Source organism: Dasypus novemcinctus, chromosome 27 (assembly GCF_030445035.2).
Source record: "Dasypus novemcinctus isolate mDasNov1 chromosome 27, mDasNov1.1.hap2, whole genome shotgun sequence".
Taxonomy (NCBI): domain Eukaryota; kingdom Metazoa; phylum Chordata; class Mammalia; order Cingulata; family Dasypodidae; genus Dasypus; species Dasypus novemcinctus.
In genome coordinates, this window is record NC_080699.1 from 5,856,502 (window position 1) to 5,871,054 (window position 14,553).

General features: G+C 38.2%; 1 protein-coding gene and 1 pseudogene across 2 annotated transcripts in view; one reads left to right on the forward strand and one right to left on the reverse strand.

Annotated features, from left to right (window-relative positions):
• CNTN5 (contactin 5) overlaps positions 1-14,553 on the forward strand; it is a 1,236,361-nt gene that overhangs the window by 792,759 nt on the left and 429,049 nt on the right. The gene's annotated exons all lie outside the window — the stretch shown is intronic.
• Positions 12,730-14,196, reverse strand: LOC139437703 (adenylyl cyclase-associated protein 2-like; annotated as a pseudogene).

Genomic DNA, 14,553 nt, shown 5'->3' on the forward strand with positions numbered 1-14,553 from the left:
GTTGCCCCTAAAGGTGTCACAGCCTTTTTTTTTTTTAAAGCAAAATATGTTATTTTAATTTCTAAATAATGTTGTAAAAATTGTGGGAGCTCAGATGAGGGCCAATAACCCAGCTAAAACAGAAAATTACTGAAGGCTGTGCCTGAACTGAGTCTTAAAGTATACCATGGAAACAGCTGCCCTGTGATAGATAATTTAATCACTTTGTTTTTTTGTAAGTATATAAAATTCAAAAGAAGCTTTTGGAGTAAGTCATATTATACCAGTTTTACAATAACAAAATCGATTCGCAGTTTAAGGAATTGGCCTAGGACACTTAGAAAATAGTGTGCATGCTAAACTAGAACCGGAGTTAATTTGAATGAATGCAGTTCATTTAATGTAGCCCCCTCTCCAATGCCCTGTTCTTTCTACCATGGCACATTCTCTCTCTCTAGTACTTCTCACTTCACCCTTCAGCGATGCCCAGAGATGTACTCACCAGATGCAATGGATGTGTCATGATGATCGGGGAGAGTGTGGGGTGAATGGGGACCTCATATTTTTTGAATGTAATATTTTTTTAAAAATGAATAAATTGAGTAGAATTTGGAAAAAAAAGAACAAAAATTAATAAAGTAGTTTTTGCTCTATGTTTATCTGAAACTTCAGGTCTTTTAGTGGGTTAGAAAATAATAATTTTTTTTCTTAATGCATCTGCTTTGTTGCTCAACCCATCATCAGGGCCCCAGGAGAGCTGCCTCCCAGCGTGATTGAGCCTGTTTCTTTCCATAGCCTGTGGAGCTCGAGAATCCTTGGAGCCATGTCCATAGAACTAGTGAGAACCGCAACCACCCACCACGTGGAAATCAATTCCATTTATCTCCAAATGAATTGTAGAAGCCATAAGCTTTCTCTTGCCTTTGTACTTTGTAGTCATGGCTGGGATCTCTCTCCAACTAAAAGCCTGGGTTTCTTTCAGAAAATTCTGTATCTCCCTGGCCGTAACATAAATGCAAGTGTAGGTTAGTATTGTTTTTCTTTTTCTTTTTCCTGGCAGGCAAATTGTAACCCAGGAAAAGCCTTAAAATAAGCATAAACTTGGACCATAAATTCCACTTTTGGAAATTTATCTTAAAGAATTAATGGAGATAAGTATGAAATTTTCACTATAAGGTTATTATTGTCCAAAAATTTCACTATAAGAATATTAGTTATAGGCATTTTATAATAGTTAGGGAACACCTAAACTTCTGACACTTGGGATTAATTAAATATATTATGATGTACTAATTCAGTGAACTATTCCTCTGCTGACAAAAATTATATTGCAGAACATATCTACTTCAAATTAAAATTAGATATTCATAATATTAGATTTCCAAGGGAAAAAACTGCATGTTTATTATGCTCCTATTTTTGTATTAAAATTCATAAATATGAAAAGAAAAAGATTTATACCAGAGTGTCAGTTATTCTCTGTGCTAGGTGGAATGATTATTTTTAAAGTTATCTTCATTGTTTATAATAAGCATGTTTTGTTTATGTATTAAATATATAGGATAGGACTTACAAAGCAAGCATGCATAACATCATACAGGGGTGCCATACATCATATTGGTCATGTATGTTCAAGTATAAATGATATAGTAATAATACTAATAGGCTAGGTTGGGGGGAAAATGGCTAAGAAAGTTTGGTTAGTAGTAATATTTTGAGGATGCTCTTGAATCGTTAGTTAAAAATGTTTCACGATAATGCAAGGTATTGGTGGTAGGGTGAGGTACGAGAGCCCTGTGTGATGTAATGTATGTTTGTTTTGTAAGTTCACAGCTATTACCATACACTTACTGTTTATGTATGTTTATGTATGAGTGATATACTTCAGTAAATTTAAAAAATAAAGAAAATTTAAAAATAAAAGTAATACAGGAAAAGCAACAGCAAGAAAAGGGCTGACCTTCTAGCCATCCTGGATGCTTAAATGGTCACATTCTCATATTCAAGATTAATCAGCTTCACAGCACTTCAGTTGAGAAATCCTCAAGTTTCTAAGGTTGAAATAGTGTTTCACGATAGTAGTAGGTATATTTAAATAATCTCTTGTAAATGGTATTGTATGATTTTTTTTTTCAGACTTTTTAATTGGAAAAAAACATCTTCCTTCGAAGAAAATCTTTCTGGTAAATACAAAATACAAACCAGAAGCCTGCTGCTGCGGCGCGTTTACTCTTTCACTCATTCAGTAAATAGGGATGGCCACTCCCCGTGTTCCAGGAACTCTTGGAGGCCTTGGAACACGAACATCAGTAATGCAGACAGCCGCCCTCGTGCCCCAGAGCTGGTGTTCTACCGGGGGCAGGGGCGGGGGAAGCAGCAAAAAGGAAACCCAGCTGTAGATTTCATGTACTGTTAGGTGGTAATTAGTGCAGAGGGAGGAAGAAGAACGAGAAAGGAGAGCGCCCGCCGGCCCGCCTCCTGGCCGCCTGGTGGGAAGCGTGGCCAGCCTCGCGCTGACCGCCCCCCGAGGCCAGGGCGCGGCTGCCGGCGTTCTAGGACTTTGATGTGACAGCTTGAAAACCATGAACGGAGAAGATGGTTGAACGGTTCATGCATTTTTCAAAGCCCTGCATTAAGTTACTCCGGAAAACAGAAAATGATCATTTAAAACAGGCAGTGTTAGGAGGGGCTGTCTTACCTGGATTGGGCGGTTCTGTCACTTGGCCCTAGTCGAGTGGCCTTCATTTCCCCTCTACCCACAGCTTATGGCGGGACCCTGTTTGAGCCTCTGGAATCCCCAGCCTCCCCCTCTTTCCTCCTCGGCCTCTGCAGCTTTGGGGGACCCTCCGGCTGCATGTCTTCCAGTGCCATCCTGCGAGCTGTGGCCCCGGACGGTCCACCCTAGCCGCCTGGCCTCGGGCTGTGCATTCCCTGAGCCTCTGTGACCCCATGCTCCATCCACATGTAGCCTTGATGCCACAAAGAGGCCTCTCCACCACGATCTTGTTATCCCTTAGACGGTTCAACCTCCTGCATCTTCTCAAGGCCCCCTCCTAGGTCAGCCAACCACAGTTCCTCACAGCTTCCCTGAACTTCCTAGTGGAGATAGATTTTTTAAAGAAAGCAATTTTATTGATACATGTGAATAAAGCAAACAATTCCATCGAAGTGCACAATCAGTAGTGTTTGATATCCTATTGATTGAACACCAAGTTGGGCAAACATTTCAATCATTATGAGAGCATTTTCATTATTTCAATAATAATAATATAAAACAGACAAACAAGAAATTCCTCCCCTGTCAATCTCTCTCTGTTTCCCTTGCTTTACACAACTGCTGTTTCTGGCTCTTCTTGCACAATTAAGCCGTTTTATTGAGATATATTCACATACCATATGATCTCCCCAAAGTGTATAATCAATGCTTTTAGTATAATCACTATGTTGTACATTCATCATCTCAAAAATATTAGAACAATTTCATTACTCCAGAAAGAAAGACTCCACACTCCTTAGCATTCCTTTCTCAAACCTACATAACCACTAATCTAATTTCATCATCATAAATGGATATAAATTTACATCTTATATAAATGGAATCCTACAATACGTCTCCTTAGTATAATTGTTTTTTGTCTAAATTCACTGCTTTCCTTCAACGTGTTTCATATTGAAGTTTGCATTAACATTTTTAGAAATTTGATATGGCACTAATGCATTAGCAAACTAATGAAATGAGGCAATAGAATCTTTTCTGTGTTTCTCATTTAATAATTTACATATAAATATATGAAGTCTGTACTCTTCTCTTGAAGCAGTTTTCACGTACCACAATTATTGTCTCCACTAGCAGATATAAATGCTGCAAATACTGTGATAGCATTTTTGAACTTTTTAGAATCAACACAGGTGCCTCCCCCTTGATCTCTATAACAGATATCAGAAATTCAAATATTAACAAACACCTACTTTGTGCCAGGGGTTGTAGAACGTGTCTTCCGTCTCTCTGTCCACCTCGAGAACACTTATTCTGCCTTCAAAGTTTGCTTTGAATGTCACCTTTAGTGCCATGCCCTTTGTGAAACCACCTCCCTCTATGCTTTCTTAGCAGTTGGTATACTGTAGCAATTTTCATACATTCTAACTATTGTATGTGTCTACCATGAGAATAAAAATGGACAAAAACCTTTAGATCCTTAAGAATGAAAGCACTGGGCCATAGCAGCCACTAGGACATAATAAATGTGTCTTGGTTTAACAAAAGAATGCCAGTTGTACTAAGAGCTTTTCCAATAACCTCTTTTTAATATTTAATATTTATATGTGAGATTTAAATATTAAAGTAGATATAATAATATAGAAGTTAATCAAATATTTCACTTTCAAAGAGAAAATCTTTCTGGCTTATAAGCTTATAATTATTATATCTATAGCCCAACATGAATATGATCTGGTATAAAATAATTGAAAAGAGATATATTAATATAATTTGATATAAAATAATTGGGAAATAACATTTTCAGTAGTGCAAATATTCATTTACAATGAGGCAGAAACATCAAAATTTTTAGATAAAAGTAGCTAAGATAAATTATATTTATCTCATAATTACCAAAAACTTTTCTTCTCTAATAAAAGTTGTTTACTTAAGCCACCTGGAAGTCTTTTACAGTCCATTAATTAATAGGAATATGTGATTTGTTTAGTTTATTGCATTTTCCACAACTCATTGAATCTAGGCTTATGTGTGGTTGTAGTCTGCTTGGGTGTTGCTTGTTTTAATTATTTTTTGATGATTTAAAGCAGTAGCCATATGGCTTCAAGGTGTCTTTTTTTCCCTGCACAACGCTATAGTGAAACTATTGCTGTTACTATTTATATTTTTTAAAATGCACCCGTTTTTCTTGAGCTTTTGATATTGATTTTTGTATTATACTGGCATAATTCAGTGATTTCACACATTGGCATTAGCCAGGGGCATGTGAGGGTGGGTATTCTACCTTCTGGATTGTTATATCATCTATAAAAGTAGAAGTGTAATCTTGCAGTCAACTTGGGTGTTTTCCAAGTGGCTTATCAGGAGAGGTTCTCTCTGAAGTGCCCTTCTGAGTCTAGTGAGCCAATTAACTGTCCTTTTCTTAGGCACTCAGAGAATTTGGAGAATGGCACAGTTCAGCCATTTCCTTTGCAGATTTTGTTAGAGTAATAGAAGTAGTGGCTCCAGCTCCAGGGTTATTAGTAGCTGGTACTCTTAAAATAAAACTCTTTTAGTGATTACTTACATGATGCTTGGCTAAGTACTAGTACTTGAGATATATAATTTTAATTCATAGTACAACAGCACAAGAAAGACATTTTTATCAATGTTTGCTGCTGAGGGGAGGTCTGGGTTTTTTCCATGGCCTATTCAAATTCTTCCCAAACTCAGGATGTCTGCCCTCCTGCTGGATTTAAGCTTCTTGGACATTTGGCAATGATACACGTGGCTTGGGACTCCCAGGCGCGGGACGTCCCCAGCAGAGCTGCAATTCTGAAATTAGTGATATAACGAGTCAAGTAACCTTTTAAGAGTGTGGGACAGACTCTGGACTGTTCATTTGTGGCTGTGACCATTTGTGGAGGGAGTGTCACAGCAGAGCTGGGATCTGCTGGGGTCAGCCTTTGGATGCCAGCACCAGGTCACATTTCAGCTGCTTGCGCTCCCCTCCCCTGCACCATGTCTCTTCCCAAGAGGCACATCGTAGTGAAATGTTTATCAACCCCACGATTTCCTGTAACATCTCGGTAAGGCAGTGTGGTTGCTTGTGGAGCAGAGGTTCATGGTCATATGGAATTGTACAGATAGCTGGAATTGTAAAATAGCTTCCAATTTTAGGTGGGTAGGAACCCACACAAGGTGATGCATCTGTCACAAAGACTGTATTGAGTCTATAGACATAGAATTAAACCTGGGGTTCTAGCCCTGGTCTAGATGACTCCAAAGCTTGTATCCTTTCATTAATACTCTCTTTAAAAGAATAGCAATAAAAGTATCACATCTTACAGTTAAGATAGACATTTTCTTGATCTCAGAGCTTTAGAAACACAGTTTACTTGTCTGCCCAGTCTTCATACTCTTTGTTTTCTTTCTAGCATGGCAAAGGTGTGGCGTAAGGTTAGGTTTTGTATTTATTGAACACCTACTATGTGCCAGGATTTTGCAGGGTGCTGTTGTGGAGAACTGAAGTGTATTAGGCTTCTGTTGCTGCTGTAACAAATTACCACAAATAAAGCAGAAGAAACAACACCAATCTATTATCTTGTGTCTCTATAGGATAGAAGCTCAACATGGCTATCAGTGGGCTAAAATCAAGTTGTTGGCAGGGCTGTCTTGCTTTCCAGAGGCTGTAGAGGAGAATCCTCCATTCCATTTCTCCAGCTTCTGGAGGCTGCCCACATTTCTTGGCTCATGGTCCCTTTCCCATTATCTTCAAAGCCAGCAATGTAGCCTCTCCCTGCCCCTGCCCCTATTGTCACGTCCCTCCTGCTGACTGCTTCTGCTTCCTCCATTCACATTTAAGGGCCCTGTGATTACGTTGGGACCACCTGGATAATTATGATAATCTCCCTATTTCACAGTCAGCTGATGAGCAACTTTATTTCAGTCTCCCCCCCTGCTTCCTCTTGGCCATGTAACCTAACATATTCACAGATGCCAGGGATTAGATTGTAGCCAAGTTGGGGGGATTATTACTCTATCTTTCACAGTAAGGGGAAGGCAGGGGGAATCATCCAGATGTCCAAGACGTGATGAACAAGTGATAACATGCAAGAAACATTGTATGTAAAACAGAGAACAAAGCATCATCAAGAAAACATGAAACAGCCACAGTACCATCCTAGCCATAGCTAAAGGGAAGCTTTGTGGAAAATTTGTCACATGCCAGTCGCTGTTCTTAGGACTTTTTATACAATGGCTGTTTACATTTTCAAAATAACTTTGAAAGATAAGAATTAATGATCCATTTTGGTACATAAAGAGAAGCACTCTGAGGCTTGCCCAGGTTCTCCCAGTGAGGAAGTGTGGAAATAGGATTTAAACTTAGATCTCTGATGTCAAAGCTTGTGCTCCATTTTGCAGAATATTCTTACAGTGAGACAGGATTAAGGGCTCAGTGATTCCACATTAGGGCACAACACTGAGAAGTACAGTGATGTATTTTTCAGAAAACTCCTGGTAGAGGAGCAAAGAGGAGTAAAGTCAATGAGCAGAATTATGGAAGGGTGACGTAATATAGTGTGTAACAGAGAAGGAACTCAGGTGTCCTGATGCACGCCTCTAGGGGCCAGGTGACCCGCTGATGGAAAACAAGGAGAGGGAATGCTTGGGTCTGCACTTGAGCAGATAAACCACTCACAAGCAGTGGTGCCATGCAGTGATTTCCATGTGAGATGCTGGGGGACCTGCTGAGGCAGAATTCCTGCGGCTGAGAATCACCCCTTTACCCTCTTCTTCTAAGTACATCTCACTTTATCTAGCCAGGATCTCCAATTTCATATTTTTTGAAGAACGTCTTAGTCTGCCAAAGGGGTGCCCATGCAAAGTACCAGAAATCTGTTGGCTTTTATAAAAGATATTTATTTGGGGTAGAAGCTTAGAGTTACAAGGGCCTAAAGAGTCCAACTCTAGGTTGCTTTCCACTAGTCAGCTGCCACGTGTCGATGCAAGATGGCGCTGACCTCTGGCTGGTCCCAGCCCTCCGCTCTGGCTTCCTCTTCCTCTGAGGCTCTGTGGGCTCCACTTCTTCCCAATCTCAGCTGGAGGCTGGCACAGGGCTCGTCTCTCGGGGCCTCCTCTCTCTCCTGGCAGAGGGCTCATTTCTTTCCAGGCCTTCTATATCAGTCTTGGCTGTCTTCCCAAGGTCAGCTGCAAATTATCAGGCCAATGGCGCATCTCTCCCCAGGGTCCCAGGATCAAAAATGACAGAGCTCTCTCTTCCTGTGTATCTTCTAGAGTGGGTGTCCATTTATATCAGCCCACCAGAGAGGCGGGGACTCAAACTGAGTCAGGCTTTAATAACGTAGCCCCATAAGAAGCCCTAAATTGATTTCTTCAAGTAAACTTACTTAAAGACCCCTCCTGAATGTAATAAAAACAAAGGGGATCACACTCAGAGAAACAGATTTATTTACAAATATAATCTTCCTCTTTTTGAGATTCATAAATAATCCCAAACTGCTACAAAGACAAAACTTATTTTACCTAATAAAATAGTGAATTTTGTGAAAATTTCAGAGGCTGATCGTGCTTTTTTTGTTAAGTTTAGACCCTTAAAATGTATACAAAGTGTTTTCATGTACATTTTCATATCTGAACCTCTGAATTCAGTGTGGCACATAGTCTCATATCCATTATATAAAGAAAACCGAAACTGTGAGAAATGATGATTTGTCAAAAATCCAAAGCAATTATTTCAATCCTGAACTTCCCAGTCCAAAGACATTGCTCTTTCCATAATAGATATTGAGTGTTAAATATAAATAAATTTTTAGAAATTTAATATATCTTACATGAAAGAGAACTTAAGTTTTATTTTTTTCTTGTGAAGCTGGTGTAGTCTTAAGCTCTTAAATCGTTTATATACACATTTTAGCCAGCCTACAAATGACCTTTTCAACCATCACTCTCTAAATCTCTTATGCATCTGCCAAAACTACAATCTTAGTCACTTCCATAGAATAAAAGCATTCCTTAAAAATATACCACTGAAATCTGTTCATTTCTCTAAACTATGCACCAGAAAACAGGGTCACCAGCTGCAGCTTCCTGACAGGGCAAAAAGGCAATAGGTTGATATTCTATAATCAGTTGATCTGTACTCTAGCAGAATGCAGCTTAAACTAAGGCACATTGCTGTTCCCAGACTATTTTAGTTTAATTTTCTTCTGCATTTAAGTTACAAAATTCATATCTATGTGACAAAGATGTTTAGGAAAGTGTAATTTCTCCCTTTGGGATCTATTTTAAAATGTCACAATTAAAATTTTCCAGAAAGTTTGGAGCAATATTAGCCTCCTGGCTGTTGCAATATATTAAGTAGCACTGCTTGCTTCAGGATGTTATCTGGAAATGAAGATGCTGATTTACCCCTGCCCCCTGCCATGCCACCTAATTGGAAGTCACCACTCTCAGTGGTAGACACGCTAATGCGTGACTTTGCCTGTAGAACTGGGAATAGCACGATAAATGGCTTTGTGATTGGGTGTGTTTGCTGTGCCTTCATCTGGTAGGTGGAAAATGTTTAATTCCTCTCGAAATAAATTTGATTGTACCAATTTGGCAAGAAGTTAGCGAAGTGGAATTTTTTTCAACAGATATAAAAAGGTATAATCCTTTAACCTCCAGGTTCATATTTAACTGTTAGAGATAAACTTTTCTGGGGAAAAAACAAGATTTTTCAAGAAAGCACCAAACCACTTCATCCAAACACACTCACATCCCCCACCCAGCAAACTTCAGTGTGTGTCTGATGATAATGATGAAATAAATCCTGACCGAGTGGACTCTATTCTGTTAGAAAAGACCGAACTTGGGTATTTTTAACATAAGTTGTGTGTTTTAAATCTTCACTAGTCATGATAAAATATTGCTATATAGAAGAATAGTATTTTACAACATGTTACTGCATAAATCAGCCAAATTAATAATTTCAGTGACTAGGGTTAGTCACAAGCAAATATTCTGCCATCGGGTATTTAGATATAGATGTCTGAGCCAGAAAATTGAATTTACATTTCACATGGGGCTTTTTTTCCAACTTTTCTAGGTAATTATGAACAAACTGAAAACTGTTCTAGAAAAATAGAGCAATGAATCCTCCATAATTTTGATCATATTTCCCTTCCCTTCAACGTATAGAACCAGGAGTGAATTATATGTTAATCTCATACCTTTAGAAGAAAATCAATGACTTTATTATATTATTTTTGACAAGTTTTGTCTGGTTTCTCACACTCTCTTCCATATCACAGCAATAACAGGCAAACTGGAGGTGAGTATCTTGGCAGTGATTATTTATATTCTTAGTGGCCAGCTGCCCTCCTTCTTTTGGCACTAATCTAACTGTACTTAGAACCACATTTAGAATCTAACTGAATTGCTTTTAAAATGTGGGAAAAGAAGGCATAATGTCTAATTTCTTTGTAAGTGGCAATTTACTAATAATACAATCAAAGCAGTCTTAAAATTATTGTGTTTAGGATAGTACCAAAGAATTTAAAAACTATATGCCACATTACTCTTATTGATCCTTCTTGAGCAGAACTAAGAGAATTTAATCTTTAAACTCTAAATATTGGGGCCAAATTCCTGAAGAAAATACTAGACAAAGGGGAATCATTAGCAGTTTATAAAACAGTGTTAAAAGTGACCAAATGAGTAACTAGAAGATGTTTTAAAAATCAGAGGTGTACAATTCCTTAATGAGCAATGTAGATTGATTAAAGTACAGACCCTGGTTAATAAAATCATCATTCCGATGATCTTAACATTAGGCAGTCAGATCTGAATTGCTTAAATTACAAATACTTGCTCATCTTAATGGTTATTAACTTAGAAAATTGATTTTCCTCTTTTTGAAATTGAACTGACAGCCTAGTGTTAAGAGCTGAAATTTGGATTAGGATGAAAAGAAATACTGAAGCAATCTCTTATAGCTGTGGTTTAATCTGCAGAGAGATGATGCTTCAAGAACACAGGTTACTAGGGATGTTCATTGCTGTACAGTTAGTAAGGCTAAAATATTGCAGGAGTAGATCATCCTGATACAGCAAACCCGGGACTATAGAGTTTTTTACCAAACCTCTCCTGAAAAAGTCCATATGGCCCTTCCACGTCGAGAATCCGGGTGCTCATGCTCACTGGAGAGGAATTAGAATATCGCCTCGTTATTCATTTACTTTAGTTAATACCTCAGAGTAACAATGCTAATTCTACCACTCAGAAATAATCACTGAGAATTTTTTTCTTTTCGTGTTAATACATTGGTTGGAATTTGAGTTAGTTCATAGATTTATTTGAATTTACTTTTATTAATAAGTGGAGGGCTCATAATTAGAACATTTTCTTAACTTCTAGTGGAGCAAAGGAGCAACCAAACTATCCGTTTTCTTTTATTTGGTGATTTCTATATGCTTCCACTATTACCATTAAAAAATATAAAGTCATAATTTTTCCCATAGCACTAAGGGATTAAAAAAATAAAATATGACCAAGATGTGTGTATTCCTAGCTCTAACTGAACTAATTCTTTTATTTTTCCATCAGGGCTTTTAAAACAGTTAACGTTTTACTTTATTTCAGAATAAGTTTGCAGTTGAAAAATGGTATTTCCTAAAGCTACATTATTCATGTGTACAAAACTTTTAGAGCAAAATTTTATTATATGGGCATTAGGAACTTGAATACAATATGGATATAGAAGGTATTTTTAAAAAAACAACCAGAATTGATATATACCAAAGATTGTAAAGTGCACAATAGAGATGCTTGTATTGGGTCTGTAAGCATTACACTATAAATCATTACATGCGACCCAAGAAGTTGCACATTTTTCAGCACTATGGACTCAAAAGATACAAAGGACTATCCTAGTTACTTTTGTGTTGAAAAAGCATATACTATCAAAAATACAAAATAGGAGCACCAAGCCAAACGAACAAATAATTCCTTAATTTTTGTGGAAAAAGCAGCAGTATAGCTCTAGCTTTTCCATGTTCATTTTTGAGACTGGTTAGCAAGTTCAGCAAGTGGAGAAGAAGAAATTAGTTTATGATAGAACATAAAGATGTCATTTACAAGGCATCTGCTACTTAACAAGCTCAAAACTGGAAAAAAATTGAGCATGATCTTAAAGCGACAGTGTGAGGTATTACATAGTTATCGATGAAATGGCTTCTTCCCATCTGTGGCATCAAAATATGCAAATATGACATAGAAAAAATTCAAGATGTGTAATTAAATTTACTTTTGATTTTCAGTAACTATAAAGACTATAGGTGTTCCACAGACCAAGAAACTAAATTTGGCCCTGAATATGGAATTTTCTTATTTAAAAAAAAATGGAGGTGAAACATGTATTCATCTGACAGTGTATTCATGCTGACAAAGGTGAACAGAGAAAAATAAGAACGAAATCCTACACTTCTCAGGGAACACTGTTACTACATCACAATTAAATTGTCTAAAAGGTAAAAATATACACCTTAGGTTCTCAAAATTTTTATTTTTCTATGAGCAATTAAACATAAGTGTGAAAATGAGTCATGCAATATTTTTTTTACCTATCAGTTATTGTGTTAATGATATGAAGGAAATAGAATTGGTTTTCCCTCTTTAAATCTGTAATGCTCACAAGTCATACTGTGGAATGAAAATCAAACACAAAGGCAAATCATGAAGAAAAATTAAATACTTCAAAATGCCCGTAAAGCACGCCAAAATGTTGCTTTTTCTATAGCCCAGCATTATTGGAGACCCAAACTAAAGCAGTGGGTGCTACTGTAACATCTAAGTCGTTAATATTGCTTTTTAAATTTTAATTTAATTAACTTTATATTATTTTATTTGACATGGGGGGTTCATCAGGTGACAGGATTTGGTCTCTGGAGATTAGTCCATAATCTCTGCAGGTTTACTGACTGATGTGGATACATCCCATGCTGTCTCTTCTTTTTATTTATTTGTTTTTTTAATTATGTGTGTGTATATGTTTATCCATGCTGTTTTGAACTGTTCAAGAATGGGAAATGCCTACAATCACCATCCTGAGGGATAAGTATATTTGTTTCAGATGAGTTGGCACTCAAAAACCTCACAGTCTAAGGTGTCTTCCTTCACTGAGGTTTATCTGGCATTCTTCTGCCTTAGTAATGGAAATTGCTGGCACTTTTCCCGTTACCTGAATTTGAATGTCCTTGGAATTGATGACTCCACAATTCCAACCACATTGTCAAATACAAGGCCAAACTTCTTACAGTTGTCAATGTAATAGAATTTATTTTTCCTTTCATGTGCACAGTAGATTTGTTGTTTTTGAAAGTGTAAGCTACTTGCTTCAGTTCAGTGTCTGAAATCACAAGGCCATCCCTGTCCTCTTGGTATTCCACACTCCATTTCTTTCCTTTCAAATCAAACGTATTTGAGAGAAATGGAGTCTGGAGAATGACTTTGGTTGGAGATTGAGCCTGTCCTCCTTGAGCGTTTGGGTTGGGATTTTTGTGTGTGTTCTTGTCATCTCTGACATGCCAGAGCCCCTTCATAATTGCTTTTCCTTGGTTGAGCTGAGCAAGTGAAGCTGAGTGTGGAGGAGAGGACTTCTCTTTTCTGCCTTCACTAACAGACAGTGGAGGTGGTACTGGAGGAGGCGGAGGAGGAAGGAGTGGAGGAAGGCCAAGCTCAGGTGAGAGACAGACTGAGCCAGTGCAGTTGATGCAAATGGGCATGTTTTGCTGCAAGTAAGACCTGTGGTATGACATTCCTTGATGTACACTTGAAGCTCTATCCAAATATTCAGGCATGACTTCACCCAATCCACCTGGTAGAAGTTACTGTGTTTGTTGTCCTTTAAGACCCTGTTAGTAAAAATGGTGGCAGCATCATTCATCTCCTGACATAAGGACCAGATTTGAGGGTTACAGCTCTCCACCCAAGGGCAGGGATGCATTCACTGACAGCCAAGAGATGATTAAACACTGCCACTCTCCTGGTTTCTCTCTCTGAGACTTTGGATTTCCTGAATCTTTCCAGATATTGGAAAGAAGTTCAGCCACATCATTCTATTAAGATTATGATGACAGAAGAAATGTACCTTGTCATGATCAGGAGCAGAGACGGAGACTGTATGTGCCCTTTGTCTCTCCCAGTTAACAGTTCTGCTGCTTCCTTGTTTGTTGTCTGATGGACCATCCCCTAGGTAGCCTGTTTCTAGCTTACTGATGGTACTGAGAGGCCATCAGAAGGAAAACCCGCTGGACCTGGGAAGTGCTATGCCCCATTTCTGCCTAGAGTTAGTCGATTCTACAACCTGCACTATATTCTTATAATTCCTACCAGCCTTCAGTTTCCTCAGATATACCTCTCTGCTTTCTTGTATTATTTTATACATTACCATGGCCTGCTGTACTGTCCTTTGTAGCTCTCAACCCCTTCTTGGTTTTGTGATCTGTAGTTGCTATCATCTAGCGTACTGTACACCTCCACCTATGCAGAGCTATTCCTGTGCCAAGTAACCAACCTCCATTTAAAACTTTCCTGGTTTCTTTGTTGTTCAAGTCTGCATCTGGAATACCATTGTTTCAGTTTCGTTTTTACTTTCTCCTTATCTATTACTGGTACCTTCAGTTACTAACCCCTTGCTCTGTCCCCCTAACAATGTCCTTGCACTTGCTCCAGGTATCTGGTGATTGATGTGATTCTAATCCTGACCTTAGCCATCCCCAGTGTTTGTCTGTTCTCACTCTACAGACTGTTTTAGCTCCTTTGCCCTAAGGAACATGTGATTCCTGTTCAGATTCCTCCTCATGATCCAACCACTA